The following is a 15,255-nucleotide window of genomic DNA, read 5'->3' as shown; positions in this document are numbered from 1 at the left end:
GTGGAGATCAGGGTCACACTGTGCTAGATGCTGCACAAATGTAGTCAGGAGTCCCTGCCCAAAGACTGGACAGTCTGAAGAGAAGGTGGGTGAGATATCTTGTATTGGACCAAGTTCTGTTGGTGGAAGAGACTGAGACAAGCGTTTGAGGTCCACAGAGCGCGTCAGTTTGGGAAAGGTAATCAGCGCGTCCCGGCTAAATACAAGGTGGAGCAGGTTGTTAGGGCTTGTCGACATTGGAAATGCTAAAGAGTAGATGTTCTGGCCTGGCCTACACTAAAAAGTTCAGTGAACACAGCTTCGTCCCTGAGGGGTGTGAAAAATCCACACCCCTCGGCACTGCAGGTCAGCCGACCTAACCCCGGTGTAGCAGCCAGCGGTAGGTCAATGGAAGAATTCATCCAAGCGGCTGCCTCTCGGGGAGGTGGATTAGCTACGCTGACAGGAGAACCCCTTCCGTCTGTGGAGGTAGTGTCTACACTGAAGCGCGACAGTGGTGCAGCCACTTGTAGTGCTTCAAGTGTACACAAGCCCCTACCTACGCACGCCAACGGGAGGGGGGGGGTCTCCTGTCACTGTAGTTAATGCACCTCCCTGAGAGGCTGTAGCAAGGTTGACAGAAGAATTTTTCTGTCCATTTAGCGCTGTCTGCACCAGGGGTTAAGTTGATTTAACTACATTGCCCAGGGGTGTGAAAAATTGTGAGAGACATAGCTGTGCGAATGTCAGTTCCCAGTGTAGACCAGCCCTTAAGCATAGGAGTTAAGACCTGTTGCAAGGGACCATTCAGAATGAAGTGGGCCATTAACATAAGACAGAAGAGGGTTATTGGGTTATAGAGGCCTGGTCTATGCTAGGAAATTAGGTCTGTATAACTACATTGCTCAAGGGTGTGAAAAATCCACCCAGATGAGCGATGCATTTAAACTGACCTAACCCCAGTGTAGACAGTGCTAGGAGAATCCTCCCGTTGGCCTAGCCACTGCCTCTTGGGGAGGTGGATTACCTGTGTCCACAGGAGAACCCCTCCAATCGGTGTAGGTGGCGTCTTCACTGAAACAGTGCAGCATTTTAAGTGTAGGCAAGCCCAGAGTGTTGTAAAGAGATGCAAAACCAGTCTCTCTATTGAGTCCTTGATTTTGAGGAATGGTCGACGCTGGAAACTTACACCGGTGTAGCTCTGTGTCTCTGGGGTGTGAAAAATCCCCACGTAGCTAAGCTGACCTAACCCCCAGTGTAGACGGTGCTAGGTTGACAGAAGAATTCTTCTGTTGACCCAGCTACCACCCCTCGGAGAGGTGGATTTACTACAGAACCCCTCCTGTCAGTGTAGGTAGGGTCTATGCTGAAGCCATCCAGCTGCACCACTGTGGTGTTAAGTGTAGACAAGTCCTTAGTGTCTAGCAAAATAATGAATTTAAGCTCCCAGGCTTGTCTGTTGAAGCTGTTGTACAGGCTTCCTTTGAGAGCTGAGAGGTCCGATATGGAGTGTCCCTACGTGCTCGAATGCGTTGGCCTGCTAAACTCAGAGTTGTGAGTTCAATCCTTGAGGGGGCCATTTAGGGATCTGGGGCAAAAATCTGTCTGGGGATTGGTCCTGCTTTGAGCAGGGGGTTGGACTAGATGACCTCCTGAGGTCCCTTCCAACCCTGATAGTCTGTAAAAAAAAAAAAAACACCCTCTGACTCGCGGGCAAACGCTTTTCACAAAATGTCTGGTTTCACTCACACAGCGGCTGTTGCAGCGTTTGATGCGCTACACCACATGTTGGGATAGTCATGTGTGAGACTAAGGGATCTCTTCCACCAACAGAAGTTGGCCCAGTGAAATACATTATCTCACCCACCTGTCTCTCTCATATCCTGGTACCCACCCAGCTACAACAACGCTGCCAAGGACAGACCCAGGACGGATTAGAGAGTAGGTGACTTGCCCACAAGAGGAAGCTGAGAACTGAACCTAAATTTCCCAAGTCCCAGTCCAGCATCTTAACCACAACACCATCCTTCCTCTGAGTCTGAGCATGACAGGCCCCTCCTGTTGTGCACCAAGCTGTAACGAGGTGCCCCCGGGGGCAAAGCTGCAATGAGCTACGTGCACGGCTGGGACGGGCGAGCAGGCCTTCACTAGTTGTGTACTAGCGCTGTGTATCGGATGACGATGCGTGTCCCGTCTTGGCAGTAGGCTGGATAAAGCTGTCTTTGCTGATGGGAACTGATCTGATTTCTCTTCTCCACGAGCCTTCTGGCTAGTCCTGTAACTTCCCTTTCCTGTCTTTGCTGACTTTCGACATACCCGTGTGTCAGGGAGCCTGGGGAAGGGTGGGTTGGTGGTGCCGGCAATGGCAATGAAACGAATGGGATCCTTTGAGCGGAGGAGGCTCTTCAGGCCCATGGCCCAGGAAGAAGAGAGAGGGCCACAAGTCCTGCTAGCGTATGTTCAGGACATAGTGAGGATGTTAGAGGGCAAGAGAGAAGCCCCTGCTAAGTTCATGCTTTGCCTTCTATAGTTCCAGAAACCAAATCCACGCGTGTCTCGGATCGCACACCAGTGCCTGAGGCCTCGGACTCCTCCCAGAGCACGTCCTGGTCACAGCTTATACTAATGTTGACCTTCTTCAGAAGCTAACAGCTGGGATTGTTTGTCTTGTTTTCTGTTCTTCTGAGGGAGGGGTGTTTGTCTGGGATCCCCGCCCGCCCCGTCCACCTCTACTCACAAGCTTTGTATCAGGTTGACAAGGCTGGATCTGCTACTACTGCCCCCACCCCTTTGGCCCCCCTGGGATCAGCTTGTGTTACAGAAATAACTTACCTGGGAAAGTAGCTGCCGTGGGAATGTCCCATAGTCATGCGGGAGAGGGTGGGGGGGAGAGAGAGGCCGGGCAGTGAGGAATGGGAGAGGAAGCCTTCAAGAGACCATCTCTGTTCCCATACAGCTCAGTCTTTGAAACATGTGTGGTTCCCCGGCTAAGCTCCCGTGGTGTTTGGGCTGGTGACTGTGGCGAGACTGGGCCGTGGCAGGGACGAGCACATGTGAGAGAATGGGAGGTGGTGGGCGCGGGCTGGTACGGGGGGTCTCAGGCGGGTACGACCGGAGCAGTAGCTCTCCAAGGCTGCGCTATAGTCACTCAGGGGTGAGGGAAAGGTGAGGGAGGGAACCAGGATGACCCCGTCGTGAACCGCGACCTGAGCAGATTTATGCGCCGTGGATGATGCAGGCGGAGGCTGTCGCGCAGCTTTGCAGTCCAGATAACGGCGTGTTGTTTTGGCTCTGGACGTGCCTGGGAAACGAAGCGGGTGATGTTGCTATTCCTGCGGAGAGCCATTTATTCTGGGGACGGTGGGGTGGGGTGCGGGTCCGGCTGCCACACGAAAGTTCAGGGCCTGTGTGGACGTGCTGTGCTCCACAGAGCTAACCTTTTGCAACCAGACAGAATAACAATGCGAACCAGCTAGGATGTGGTGCCCAGTGTTTGCTTGAGATACAAAGGCACAGGGCTTTCACATGAGGTAATACTGATAAGTTATGCTTGCATTCACTCCTCAGCCTGCCAGAAAGCAGCGTGGCCAGCCTGTCAGCTGCTTGCGGGCGAGGCTTGGGCAGCCAGATTGGAGCTAGCGTGCAGGGAGTGCTGAATCGGCAGGACGAGGGCTGCCGTGGCCGCTGGCCGCAGGGTCTCTGACTGAGGGTGACACGATGCTCCCCTCCCCCGCTTCGCCGCTCTCGGCCGCCCTAAGGGCAGAAGCATGAGCATTTTCTGTCCCAACCCGCTGCTGTTCTAACCCTTTCTGTGTGTGTAAGGTGGTGGTTTCAAAGCAGAAGTGGGCGTGTGTGATGAGTTTTGGGGGGTTCGTTTAGGCCTGGCATTTCCCCATACGGCTTGGGCTCCGGGATACACAGAGTACATGGCACAGGCTGGAGGAGAGTGGCTAATTAGCCCCTGGCTCACTCTGGTGCTTTGCCTACACAGATATGTCCAGGGCCCCCAATACCACCGTCCCTCCCAGTCACCCCCCTGATGTTGAACACCCCCGGGAGGCAGGGCAGTGCTCTCATCTCCACTTTACAGATGGGGAACTGAGATACAGAGACTTGGGGGCAGGTTTTTAAAGGCATTAGGGCCTAGCTTCATTTTTAGGCATCTAAATACCTTTAAAAATCTGGCCTTAAATGTCTCGTCCACAGTCACAAAGGAATTCAACTGAGGTCACTGTCTCATGCCCTAACCACTGGACCATCCTTCCTCCACCTAGATTCCTGTCTCCTCAGTCCCTTTACAGCTCCTTTGCTATCACCGTTCGGCAGTTTGACGTTTTCCCTTCCTTTTGCTCTGCCCTCTGCTACCACCGCAGTAAGGGCTACAGAAAGAGGGATACATTTCTCCCTGGCCCGTCCCATTCTCCTCAAACGTTTATACTGCAGCTTTCAGAGCCGTCGCATGCTGCGAGGCATTTGTCATGGGCTAGCACTGGGCCGACGGGGCGCTTTGCAGAGGGATCTAGGCAAGGCCATTGCTCCAGTGAGTCTGCAAGCTAATTTAGACTTAAACGAAGCCATTTACGAGTGAGGGTAGACTTCCACTCTAAAGTAGGCAGGGACAACTTCATTCACGTCAGTAGAGGGATCTGGTTCTGAGGTGAGCCCTTCAGGTCTGACATAAACATTGTACTTCTTAGGCAGGCAATCATACCCTCCAGGGTATCCCGTTTGAGTTGGAGAGAACCGTGCTAGGATTTCTCCCTATGGCACATTTTCTATCTTGGCACCTGGTTGCAGGATGAGGTGGGTCTCTTTCTTCTTTCTCCTTCCTGGAACTGATCCTCCACAGCCTTGGCATGTGGTCACTTACAGGTGGCCAAAGCATGACCAGATCAGAAGTCTCCCATTTTGCATCCACGTTGACCAGTGTAAGTAATGGCACAAAATACAAGGCGGAGATTCAGATTCTTTGATCTTTCTCCTGCTGAATTCACCACCCCAAAAGATCTGGTGCCTATTCTTAATCAGCTGGGCTGAGTAGAGGGGCCCAGTCAATAATTACATAATTACAAAAAGATTAGCTACAATTTTATACAAAAATATGTCTATTATAGACGGTATATACAGTATTGTTTTCCTCTCCCCCAGTCTTTGTAAGTGATTTGTCATCCTAGATCATGAGCTCTTTGGAGTAGGGATCATGTCTCCCTCTCTGTGCTGCCTAGCCCAGGGACCCTGACCTGATCTGGGCCTCCGGGTGCTACCATCATATAAATATTTAATAATAGTCCATAGTACCTCATGTCTTGCCGGGAGACTATTCTGACATCACAAAGAGGACTCAGTTGCCAGGTGGGATTTCAGAAACGTATGGACTCTTAAGAGAAACTGATCTGTTCTCAAGGCAAATACCTTTAGGACTTGATCCTGGTCTTGCTTACTCTGTCTTCACAACTCCATTAGCTTCACTGGAGTCACTCCTGAGTCACCCTCATGTAAATGAAGTCAGGATCAGGTAAAGAAGAAAGCTCTAGAGAAGCCCCAACTGTTTGTAAAGGGGGAGCTTTATTTCAAAGATTTCCAGGAAGTGTTGGCTGCTCTGTCAGGCATTGTAACATGTACTGCAGCGTTCTCTCATTTATTTCTTCATCGACCTCTTGCACCAGCCATCAGGTACCGCCGGAGGGAATGATGGTGAGATAATCACACACTGGGGGAATGCAAGCCAATGTGCCAAGCTGGGCGTGCTGTTGCAAAACACCTTGTGAATGAGAGAACTATCCTAGAACCTCACCCTTGAGTTGCCACCCTTGGGGGCGGGGTGGATGGGAATGACCCAGTGGCTGTTGTTGGGATTCCTTGTACCTGAATTGCCATTGAAGGGTGCTGGAAATTGTGGTGTATTGAAAACTCTTAAAACAGTAGGCTGTTGCTTTTAACTTCAGAGGGTTTCCCTGGTCCTGCTGGCAGGCGAGGGGGCTCTGAAGGGAAGGGTGTAATCTGGGCCCAGCAGCAGGGAGTCTGCAGCCAGCCAGTCTAGAGTAAGGTGAGGGGAGTTGTGCCTCTTGTTATAGGGACCGTTCTGAATTCTCAGAAATAAGGTGGTGTTACGTCGCAGCCTTCCCGCAAGAGCGTTTACTTTTTTTATCGAACTTCTTTCTGGAGGGTGTGAACGTAACGGAAATCTTCCAACTGGAATGTGAACAACCGTTTCTTTCCCCTCTAAAACCATAAACCTAAGTCGGTGAGATGGAGAGGAGGAAAAAACTCCAACTCACCTCTTCCCTACTGGGCTCTTCTCTGATCTGGTGTGGTGAGACCCCGAATAGGAGATTATATTATTAGTAGTAGCACTTATTACATTAAGTGCCTGCAATGAGTGTGATTGTGTATGAGACAGGAAAACACAAGCCCTGCCCCAGAGAACTCAGTCTAAAAGTTTACAGTCTATGGACTATAGGCACAGCTTAGTGACCAGGGGAGGGGGAGGGGTGCTGCCTAGCAAGGAAAACAAAATCACAAAGGCAAAAGCCACTATCACCCCACTTCCTGCGATCAGCCCCCCTGGAGTCGGTGGCCTATCGGGGCGCAATGGCCTCTGCTGCTGCCGCCTTCGGGGAGCTGTCCAGTGGACGAACCCCATCCAGAAGCGCAGCATGAGGTCACAGCTACAGACCAGCCCTGGGCAGGCGACGGCAACGCTCACAAATGCCCCCACTGCCTGGGGCCCCTTCGTCCATTTCCTTCTGCGAAATGCACGAGCACTCCAGTCGAGCCAGCAGGAACAAAAGTGCTTGCAGCTGGTGGCACCATCTGGTGCTCGTCTGATTCCTGCCAAAGAACCGTCGTCCCCTTCCCCGACAGTTGCGAGAGAATCGAAGAGTGACAAGGGGTGGAAAGTGCGGGCAGAGACTCAAATGACTGAGCATGGTTACAGAGGGTTATTGGTGGTGGTGATGCCAGTGTCCATGCACAGGCATGACCCTGCCTCCCCCAGATGTCTTCCACTTTCTCTGCAACAACTGAGGGTCGAGGACCTCAAATATCTGTTTAGCAAACGCATCCAAAATCAAACGTGTGCACCAGCTCTGCACAGCTGTAGCTGTGCCACAGCTGATCCCTCTTAACCCCGCGCCACATGCCAATTGCTTTACTTAGGCGAGGCTGGGAGAGAAGGGGGGAGACCCTTTGCAAAGAGAGCAGTTCCACGCAAATATGCTCCTTATGGGAGCCTGTGGCATACAGCACCAAGGGACCTGAGAGACAGATGACACATGCCCTCAGGCTGCAGTCAGATCTACATGGAGTGGTAGGTGCCCACTTTGTTGGGACCCGGTAGCTGATGCTCACAGGGTTAAGGAAACTTCTCTTTCTCACTGCCTTGCTTTCTTGTCCTGAAGATGCTACGTCACTGACAGCTGCTGGCAGAGCTCCTTCCCCTGACAGCACTAGACCTGACAGGCTTTCGCTGCCAAAGAGCGGAACCAGCTGTGCTGAAGACAAAGGTGAGGTGCTCGCTGAGTTAACCCCTCATTCACTAGCTCCCCTTTTATAAGTGTTGCCAAAGCTGCTGACCTCTGCACCTCCCTTTTGTGGCTGCTCAAACCATCAGTTATGTGTGCAAATGGACACTTGCATACGCAAGTCGCGGAACTGCATGCCTAATCCGCTGAATTTGTGCAGGCAAATGATTGCAGGTGCATGCAACATAGCTTCTTTGACAACCTGTCTCTCCCTCTCTCACACTCACACTCTCACACACACACACACACACACACACGTGTACGTACACGTACGTTGTCCTTTCAAGTGCAGGTCTCCATCTTCCTCTCCTATCTGTTCCCCCAACAGCATCGCTCGGTGGTAGGGGTGGGAGTGGTGCGGCAGTTCAGGCTTCTTGAACAGATCCCAGTGTTGGAACCTGTGATGAGTTTGCACCCCTTGGACACCTGGAAGCTCCTCTCTCTGCTCTGTCTTCCCGACTCAACATAGCCAGTAGATGAAGTCATGCAAATTTCAGTGTCTCATCAGAAAGCAGGGAGGAGTGACCCCCAGTTGTTCTGTGAATCTATTCTGGAATTCCCTGCACTCTGGCTAGCTGAAAGTGAGCTTTGCCTTTAAGGTTGGGGAGTGTAGGGAAGGTGTCCTGCCTGAGATGTTCACTGGAGGCTACGGATGCTGTTTCTGGAGGTCCCATATCAAGTAGTCTGTTCCAGAATGTGAGTTCCATCTCTCCATGCTGGTGCTCAGAGAGCATGGTGATGAGCATGATATAAATGCCTAGAGAGATGTAAGACAGAATTAGAACAAACACTGCATGCGGCTTCTTTTGTTCTTCTTTAACCTGTATGTGAATTCTAGTACTGGCGAAAGATGGCAGGCTGGAGACTGAAATCACTCCCGGGATAGATACAGCGAGCGCTGGATACACCCTGCTTCCCCTAGAGTGCTCTGCAAAAGTGCCTGCGCTCAGTCTCCATGGCCAACTTTCCGCTTTGGCCTCCCCACCGAGACCTCGGCACACATTATATGGATTAACTGATCACTCAAATTGTAATTGTAAATGGGGAATCATCATAGAATGGGTGTGTTTCAACTTGGGTCCTGCAAGGATTGGTTTTTGGCCCTCAGCTGTTAACATTTTTATGAATGACTTGGAAGAAATAATAAAATCATCAGCGATAAGGTTTGCAGATGACGCAAACTGGGGGGAGTGGTAAATATACTCAACTGCTTCTGCCTAGGGAGGTCGTGGAAGCTCCTTCACTGGAGGGTTTCAAAAGGAGGCTGGAGCCATCTGTCTTGGATGGTTTAGACACAACAAATCTGACATCTTGGCAAGGGGTTAGAGTAGATGACCCTTGCGCTCACTTCTAACCCTATGGTTCTATGCTTCTAAAATGAGTCTCTCGCAGTCCTGCCATTTGACAATACGGGAGCTCAGGTACAGAAAAGCTAAGTGCAGAGATGTTATAATTGGTAACTTTTCCAGGGTAAGGCAGTCTCTTGCTAACCATTTGTAATGTGCCCAGCACAATGGGCCCCGGATCTCAGTTGGGGCTGGTAGGCACCACCCTGTATAATAGTACTGTAGAAATAAGTGGTCACACAGGGAGCCTGTGGTGAAGTTGGGACTAAAACTTACATCTCCTGATCCTGTCCCATGCTTTAACCACCCAACCATGCTGTCCCTCTGCTAGTAAGGTCTGACTTAAGCTGATAGTTGCCAGTCAAGGATGTAACTCTGTCCTTCACTCCCCATGCCACATTGGAGTCATGTAGCACATCTGGTCTGTCAAATTTCACCTGCAGCTTGGAGCTCCTTGGTACCCAGCCATGGCAGGGTGCAGTCCAGCCTTAGCTCTGACCTGTAATGTTCTTTTGAATGTAGTTCACCACCCTACTGGGGCTTCTGCTGAAACTCTCTGTGTATCCTCCTATTTCTCCCCTCACTCGACATCACCTTCCCCTGTAAAGCTCTGTCTTGCTGTCATTTTCCTTCTGAATAAGATGCTCGTCAGAGTTCAAAATTATTACTACGAGTATTACCATAGCCCCTAGGAGCCCCAGTCATGGACCGGGACCCCAGTGTGCTAGGGGCTGTACAAACAACACAAAAAGATGGTCCGTGCCCCACAGAGCTAACAATCTACAGCAGTTGAGGGGGCCTGACCCCACTGCCACTGCAGTCAATGCAAAGCTCTCACTGACCTGAATTTGAAGAGGACGGGGTCCTAATAGTCCAGGGCCTCCCGAGTGGTGCAATCACCCTCTCTCCATAAGGTTTGCATGTTCTCTTTCTGTAACACTGGTAGAATCTAATGGCCCAGGAAATCAGAGTCTGGGATCTGAATTCTTTCCTCTATTACACCACTGTAAGTGCTGGGTAGCTTCATCAAAAGCTTCCCTGCACTACGTCTGCAGTGTGTCAGGATGGACCATCCAACGCTTGGTGGTTTCTGACAGGGATCCTTCAAATTTAGATGATTGGCATCCCTGATGTATATTCGAATTAGAATGAAAATGTAGCCAAAATGAGGCTTTTCGCTTCTGATTGTAAAGATAAACATTGGGCTGTAAGTGGATGCCGTGCTTTCTGCAGCCAGCGAGACTGAAATAAGATCAAAGGCTCAGATCCTCCAAGGTGCTTAGGTCTGTAGTGTGAACTTGGCCTATGTCGGTATAACTACGTTGCTGAGGGGTGTGAAAAATCCACCCCCCTGAATGATGTAGTTATACTGACCTAGCCCTATGAGTAGACAGTGCTATGGCGATGGGAGGACTTCTCCTGACACCACAGCTACTGCCTCTCGGGGAAGTGGATCAATTACGCCGACACTCTCTCAACGGCGTAGTAGTGTCCTCACTAAGCACTACAGCTGTAGCGCTGTATGTGAAGACAAGCCCTTAGGCACTTACCTCCCATTGATTTCAGGATCCAGGCAAGAGAGGTGTGAATTGCTCCATTCCTTTGGCCCTCAGTGTAAGAATTTCCTCTTCGCTCCACTTTGGACCCTAGCACATTGGAGGGAAACCTAGATTTTGTTCTGGTTTCAATGCGTTCAGTTGGTCAGCCAGCCTTCTGCTGTCTGTCCTTGCCTTCAACCTCCGTAGTCCATCCCTCCCTAGGGACACACCATATAGTATAGAGGAGTTGTGTAGTGTCACTTTAAATAGTTTGGGAACTGCTTAGTGGGTCTTCTTATCTTCTGTTGCAGAGGCCGTCAGAACCTACCAGAGCAGCAGTATATATATGCAGCTAAGCCTTGTCTTTTTGTGTATAGTTAGTAAACATAGCATCATGGGACTGGAAGGGACCTCAAGAGGTCATGTAGTCCAATCTCCTGCACTCATGGCAGGACTAAGTATTATCTAGACCAGGGGTCGGCAACCTTTCAGAAGTGGAGTGCCAAGTCTCCATTTATTCACTCTAGTTTAATGTTTTGCGTGCCAGTCATACATTTGAACCTTTTTAGAAGGTCTCTTTCTATAAGTCTATATATAACTAAACTATTGTTGTATGTAAAGTAAATAAGGTTTCAAAATGTTTAAGAAGCTTAATTTAAAATTAAATTAAAATGCAGAGCCCCCCGGACCGGTGGCCAGGACCCGGCAGTGTGAGTGCCACTAAAAATCAGCTCATGTGCCGCCTTCGGCACGCGTGCCATAGGTTGCCTACCCCGATCTAGACCATCCCTGACAGGTGTTTGTCCAACCTACTCTTAAAAATCCCCAATGATGGAGATTCCATAACCTCCCTTGTCAATTTATTCCAGTACTTAACCACTCTGACTGTTAGGAAGTTTTTCCTAATGTCCAACCTAAATCTCCCTTGCTGCAATTTAAGCCCAATGCTTCTTTGTCCTGTCCTCAGTGGTTAAGAAGAGCAATTTTTCTCCCTCCTCCTTATAATAACCTTTTATGTACTTGAAAACTGTTATCATGTTCCTTCTCAGTCTTTTTTCTGGACTAAACAAACCCAATTTTTTTCAATCTTCCCTCATAGGTCATGTTTTCTAGACCTTTAATAATTTTTGTTGCTCTTCTCTGGACTTTCTCCAAGTTGTTCACATCTTTTCTGAAATGTGGCACCCAGAACCGGACACAATACTCCAGTTGAGGCCTAATCAGTGCTGAGTAAAGCGGAAGAATTACTTCCTGTGTCTTGCTTACAACACTCCTGCTAATACATCCCAGAATGATGTTCGCTATTTTTGCAACAGTGTTACACTGTTGACTCATATTTAGCTTGTGGTCCACTATGAAGCCCAGATTCCTTTCTGCAGTACTCCTACCTAGGCAGTCATTTCCCATTTTGTACGTGTGCAACTGATTGTTCCTTCCTAAGTGGAGTACTTTGCATTTGTCCTTATTGGATTTCATTCTATTTACTTCAGACCAGTTCTCCAGATCATTTTGAATTATATAATCCTATCCTCCAAAGCACTTGCAACCCCTCCCAACTGGGTATTGTCTGCAAACTTTATAAGTGTATGCCAATATCTAAATCATTGATGAAGATATTGAACAGAACTGATTCCTGCTGGACCCCACTCATTATGCCCTTCCAGCATGACTGTGAACCATAACATGGTTATTTGGAACCCAGTTGTCCATGTTGTAAGAGCAAGGACACAACACACCCTTAACCCAATGCCTCTCCTTTACCCTAGGAAAGCCTCCAACATGCTCCCTAAACCTGATCTCCCAGAACCAGCCCTCCAACCTCACACCTTCAGGATGAGCCTGCCCCTTATTTATCCCTACATCCCTGGCGACCTTCCTTGGAGGGCCCTTTGGAGCCTATCTTGGCTGCCTAACTTGCTTCAGAGCAACATGACGTGAGGCTTCCACCTCCCTGGGGTTGGCACCCTCTGCAGCATTCTGAGTCCTTTGGAGGCTGGGGAGTAAGGGACCAGGGCTGGCCTTCTAATCTGTACCTCTCATGTGGCAAGGGAGTGCACTAGCCATAGCCCACTGGGCCTGCCCTTAGTCTCTTGATTATTGAAATAATTGAGACGTTGATCCTTCAGAATGGAATGAGGATAGGCTGAGGGGGTGGCTCACCACGGGGAGGTGGTGGAAGAGATGGATGAGTTTTGTAGAACTCTTTGCCAAGCAGCAGCGTTTTGCTGTTGTTCATGATTTGTGTTGTGGTGGTGCCAAGGCACCTCGCTCACAGACCAGCAGCCTGTTGTGCTAGGTGTTGTACAAACACAGAACCGAAGGATGGGCCTTGCCCAAAAGAGCTTCCTTTAGCGGGATTTCTGAATAACTCTCTCGCGTCTGATAGCTGGTAGCAAGAGACAGCGGCAAGGCCAAGCAGAGTGAAAACCAACTGTTGGATCTCTGCAGCTCACGGGCTGGGAATGCCCATGCTGTGGTTTAGGGCGGGAGCAGGAAAGTGGCCCAGTGAAATTCCACTGAAAAGATTCCCTGCCAAGAGCCTGCAGCCTGAGGAGAGTGTGTGTGGAGGTGGGGGGAAGTGTGTGGAGATGGGGCTGGGCGTAGGGAAGGGGGGAGTGTGTGTGGAAGTGGGGAGGGGAAGTGTGGGGGATGGGGCTGGGTGTGGGGAGGGGGGGAGTGTGTGTGGAAGGGGGGAGGGGAAGTGTGGCCGTGGGGCTGGGCATGGGGAGGGCGGAGTGTGTGGGGAAGAGGGTGGGGAGTGTGGGGCGATGGGGCTGGGTGTGGGGAGGGTGGAGTGTGTGGGGAAGGGGGGAGGGGAAATGTGGGGTGATGGGGCTGGGCGTGGGGAGGCGGGAGTGTGTGGGGAAGCAGGGGGGGAGATGGGGCTGGGTGTGCGGAGAAGGGTGGGGGGAACCTCACTAACCCCCCTGCAAGCTGGGTGACTGTGGCTCCCCCACTGAAACCCCCCAGCTTTGGGGGGGTAAGGATCCCTTCCCCACACTTGGGAGGGGTGAGGGCCCCAATGAGCTCTTGGGCGACTCCTACAGGTAGAGGATAAGCATGAACCCCATTCATAAGGGTGGGAGGGGCTGCAGGGAGCCGAGTGGCTCCTCCCCCCACCCAAGAGGCTGGGGTGAGCTTCGCGCGCGAGGCTTTCTGGTCCCTGCTGCGGCCCGTAGGCGACCTCTGCCCCGGAAGGAGAGAGGGAGGCGCTCAGCTCAGCTGGGACATTTAAACGGCACGGAGCGGCGCGGCGCGGCAGGGGAGCGGCCCGGCCGGTGAGTGACGGGGCCGGCGGGACCCCACCGCCCCTGTGGGGGCTCCCCCGCCGCTGCTGGCCCCGGGCCGCTGAAGCTCTGGCGTTGCGCGGGGCGCTCTGGGCTCCAGGCCCCGGCGTCTGGCTCCGAGCGGGGCCGCCTCTTCCCTGCTGCTCCGAGCGGGGGCTGGGACGGGCCCGCTCGCTGGCTCGGCCCCTGTCTGGTCTCCTCGCCCCAGCCCCAGTCCCAGCCCCGCTGCCCCGGCCTGGCCGGCGGGGCTGAGACCATTTGGTAGCCGGGGAACGTGTCTCTCGCCACCCCAGTAACCCCTGGCCAAGGCGGAGCTCTTCAGCGCCCCGTTAGCGGCTTTGAACGGTCCCCCGGCTGGCGCGGTGCAGTGGGCGCGGGCTGTCACCGAACGTGGGATTCCCACAGACTCGGGCTGTTCCACTGCTTGGCCGGCGACGCGTGTTGCTCCAACGTGCTCTCGTGGGTGGATATCGTGTGTCATTGTTCGCATAGGCAAATGCAGTGAGTTGCCTGTTGCCGAGATGAACTTTGATCAAGAGACTCTCTTGCTGGGTTCCCTTTAACTCACCGCTACTTGAAGCATTATTAGTTTTTTCTATTGCCTTCCAACTTGGGATCTCCAAGCACTTTCCACTCAATGCTGCCCCACATAAGGTGGTAGTATCCCTACTTTACTGTCAAGACATAGAAGATAAGGGATTGGTCCACAGCCACTTAGCCCAGTCATGAAATATAGAGATGAAGTTACAGAGCTTTAATTTTTATGCCCAGTATTTTGTTGTAATTAGTGTGTTGCATTGCTGAAAATATGCAATGCACATTTTTAACCCTTTACTGATGCTATTGTAAGAATCTTGTATTCATAACTTGGTGCAATAATGTTGGAGGCCAGTAGTGGTACACCCCCCATTATTTTTAAAATAACCTATGCAACTTTCATTTTGAATTAAGTTTGGAACTTCCTTCCCTGGCTGCTGGGAGAAGTGGAGGAAGCTTCCCACCTGCCTTCTGCAAAATGTTTCTTTTTTTCCTTCTCCCTCCTGGCTGCTGGAACTGGGGATGCTCTTGACCCCTCTTGCCCACCTCTAACTGCATCTCAAGCAGGGGAGTTCTGAGTCTCTGCTGCTACTCATAGGCAAGGGCAGGAGAAAACTGCACCGATGAGGAATTGTAACATCTTAAGGAACTTGTAAGATTTTCCACTAATTCTTGCAGTATAGACCAGTGCTTCTCAAAATTTTGTACTGGTGATCCCTTTCAAACAGCAAGCCTCTGAGTGCGACCCCCCCTTATAAATTAAAAACACCTTTTTTTAATATTTAGCACTATTATAGATGCTGGAGGTGAAGCGGGGTTTGGGGTGGAGGCTGACAGCTCGTGACCCCCCCATGTAATAACCTCGTGACCCCCTGAGGGATCCTGACCCCCAGTATAAGAACCACTGGTGTAGACCTACCTTTTTGAGGGTTTTTATAATTCTGGTGGTAAAATAATCTTGCAGTCGAATAGAAAAGCCTACCTATGCCAGGGTAAATGGAAAATTTTTGGAAGAGATGCAAAACCGCACAGGGAATTTTTCCAG

At 51.0% G+C, this 15,255-nt stretch overlaps 1 protein-coding gene across 3 annotated transcripts in view; it reads left to right on the top strand.

Moving 5' to 3' along the window:
• The first annotated feature begins 13,580 nt into the window (after window positions 1–13,580).
• The window catches only part of DIS3L2 (DIS3 like 3'-5' exoribonuclease 2), a 256,668-nt gene continuing 254,993 nt past the window's right edge, over window positions 13,581–15,255 (top strand). Inside the window, exon 1 of one of the 3 annotated variants that reach the window (XM_026650106.1) lies at window positions 13,581–13,664. The gene's annotated coding sequence lies outside the window, so the exon portion shown is untranslated. The remainder of the gene's footprint in view (window positions 13,665–15,255) is intronic. The other 2 variants (XM_026650109.1, XM_026650108.1) reach the window with 2 other exon arrangements.

This window comes from Terrapene carolina, unplaced genomic scaffold (assembly GCF_002925995.2).
Source record: "Terrapene carolina triunguis isolate 2854851 unplaced genomic scaffold, T_m_triunguis-2.0 Scaffold88, whole genome shotgun sequence".
Taxonomy (NCBI): domain Eukaryota; kingdom Metazoa; phylum Chordata; order Testudines; family Emydidae; genus Terrapene; species Terrapene triunguis.
Note: the sequence above shows the minus strand (reverse complement) of the source record. Positions and strands in the feature narration are given on the sequence as shown.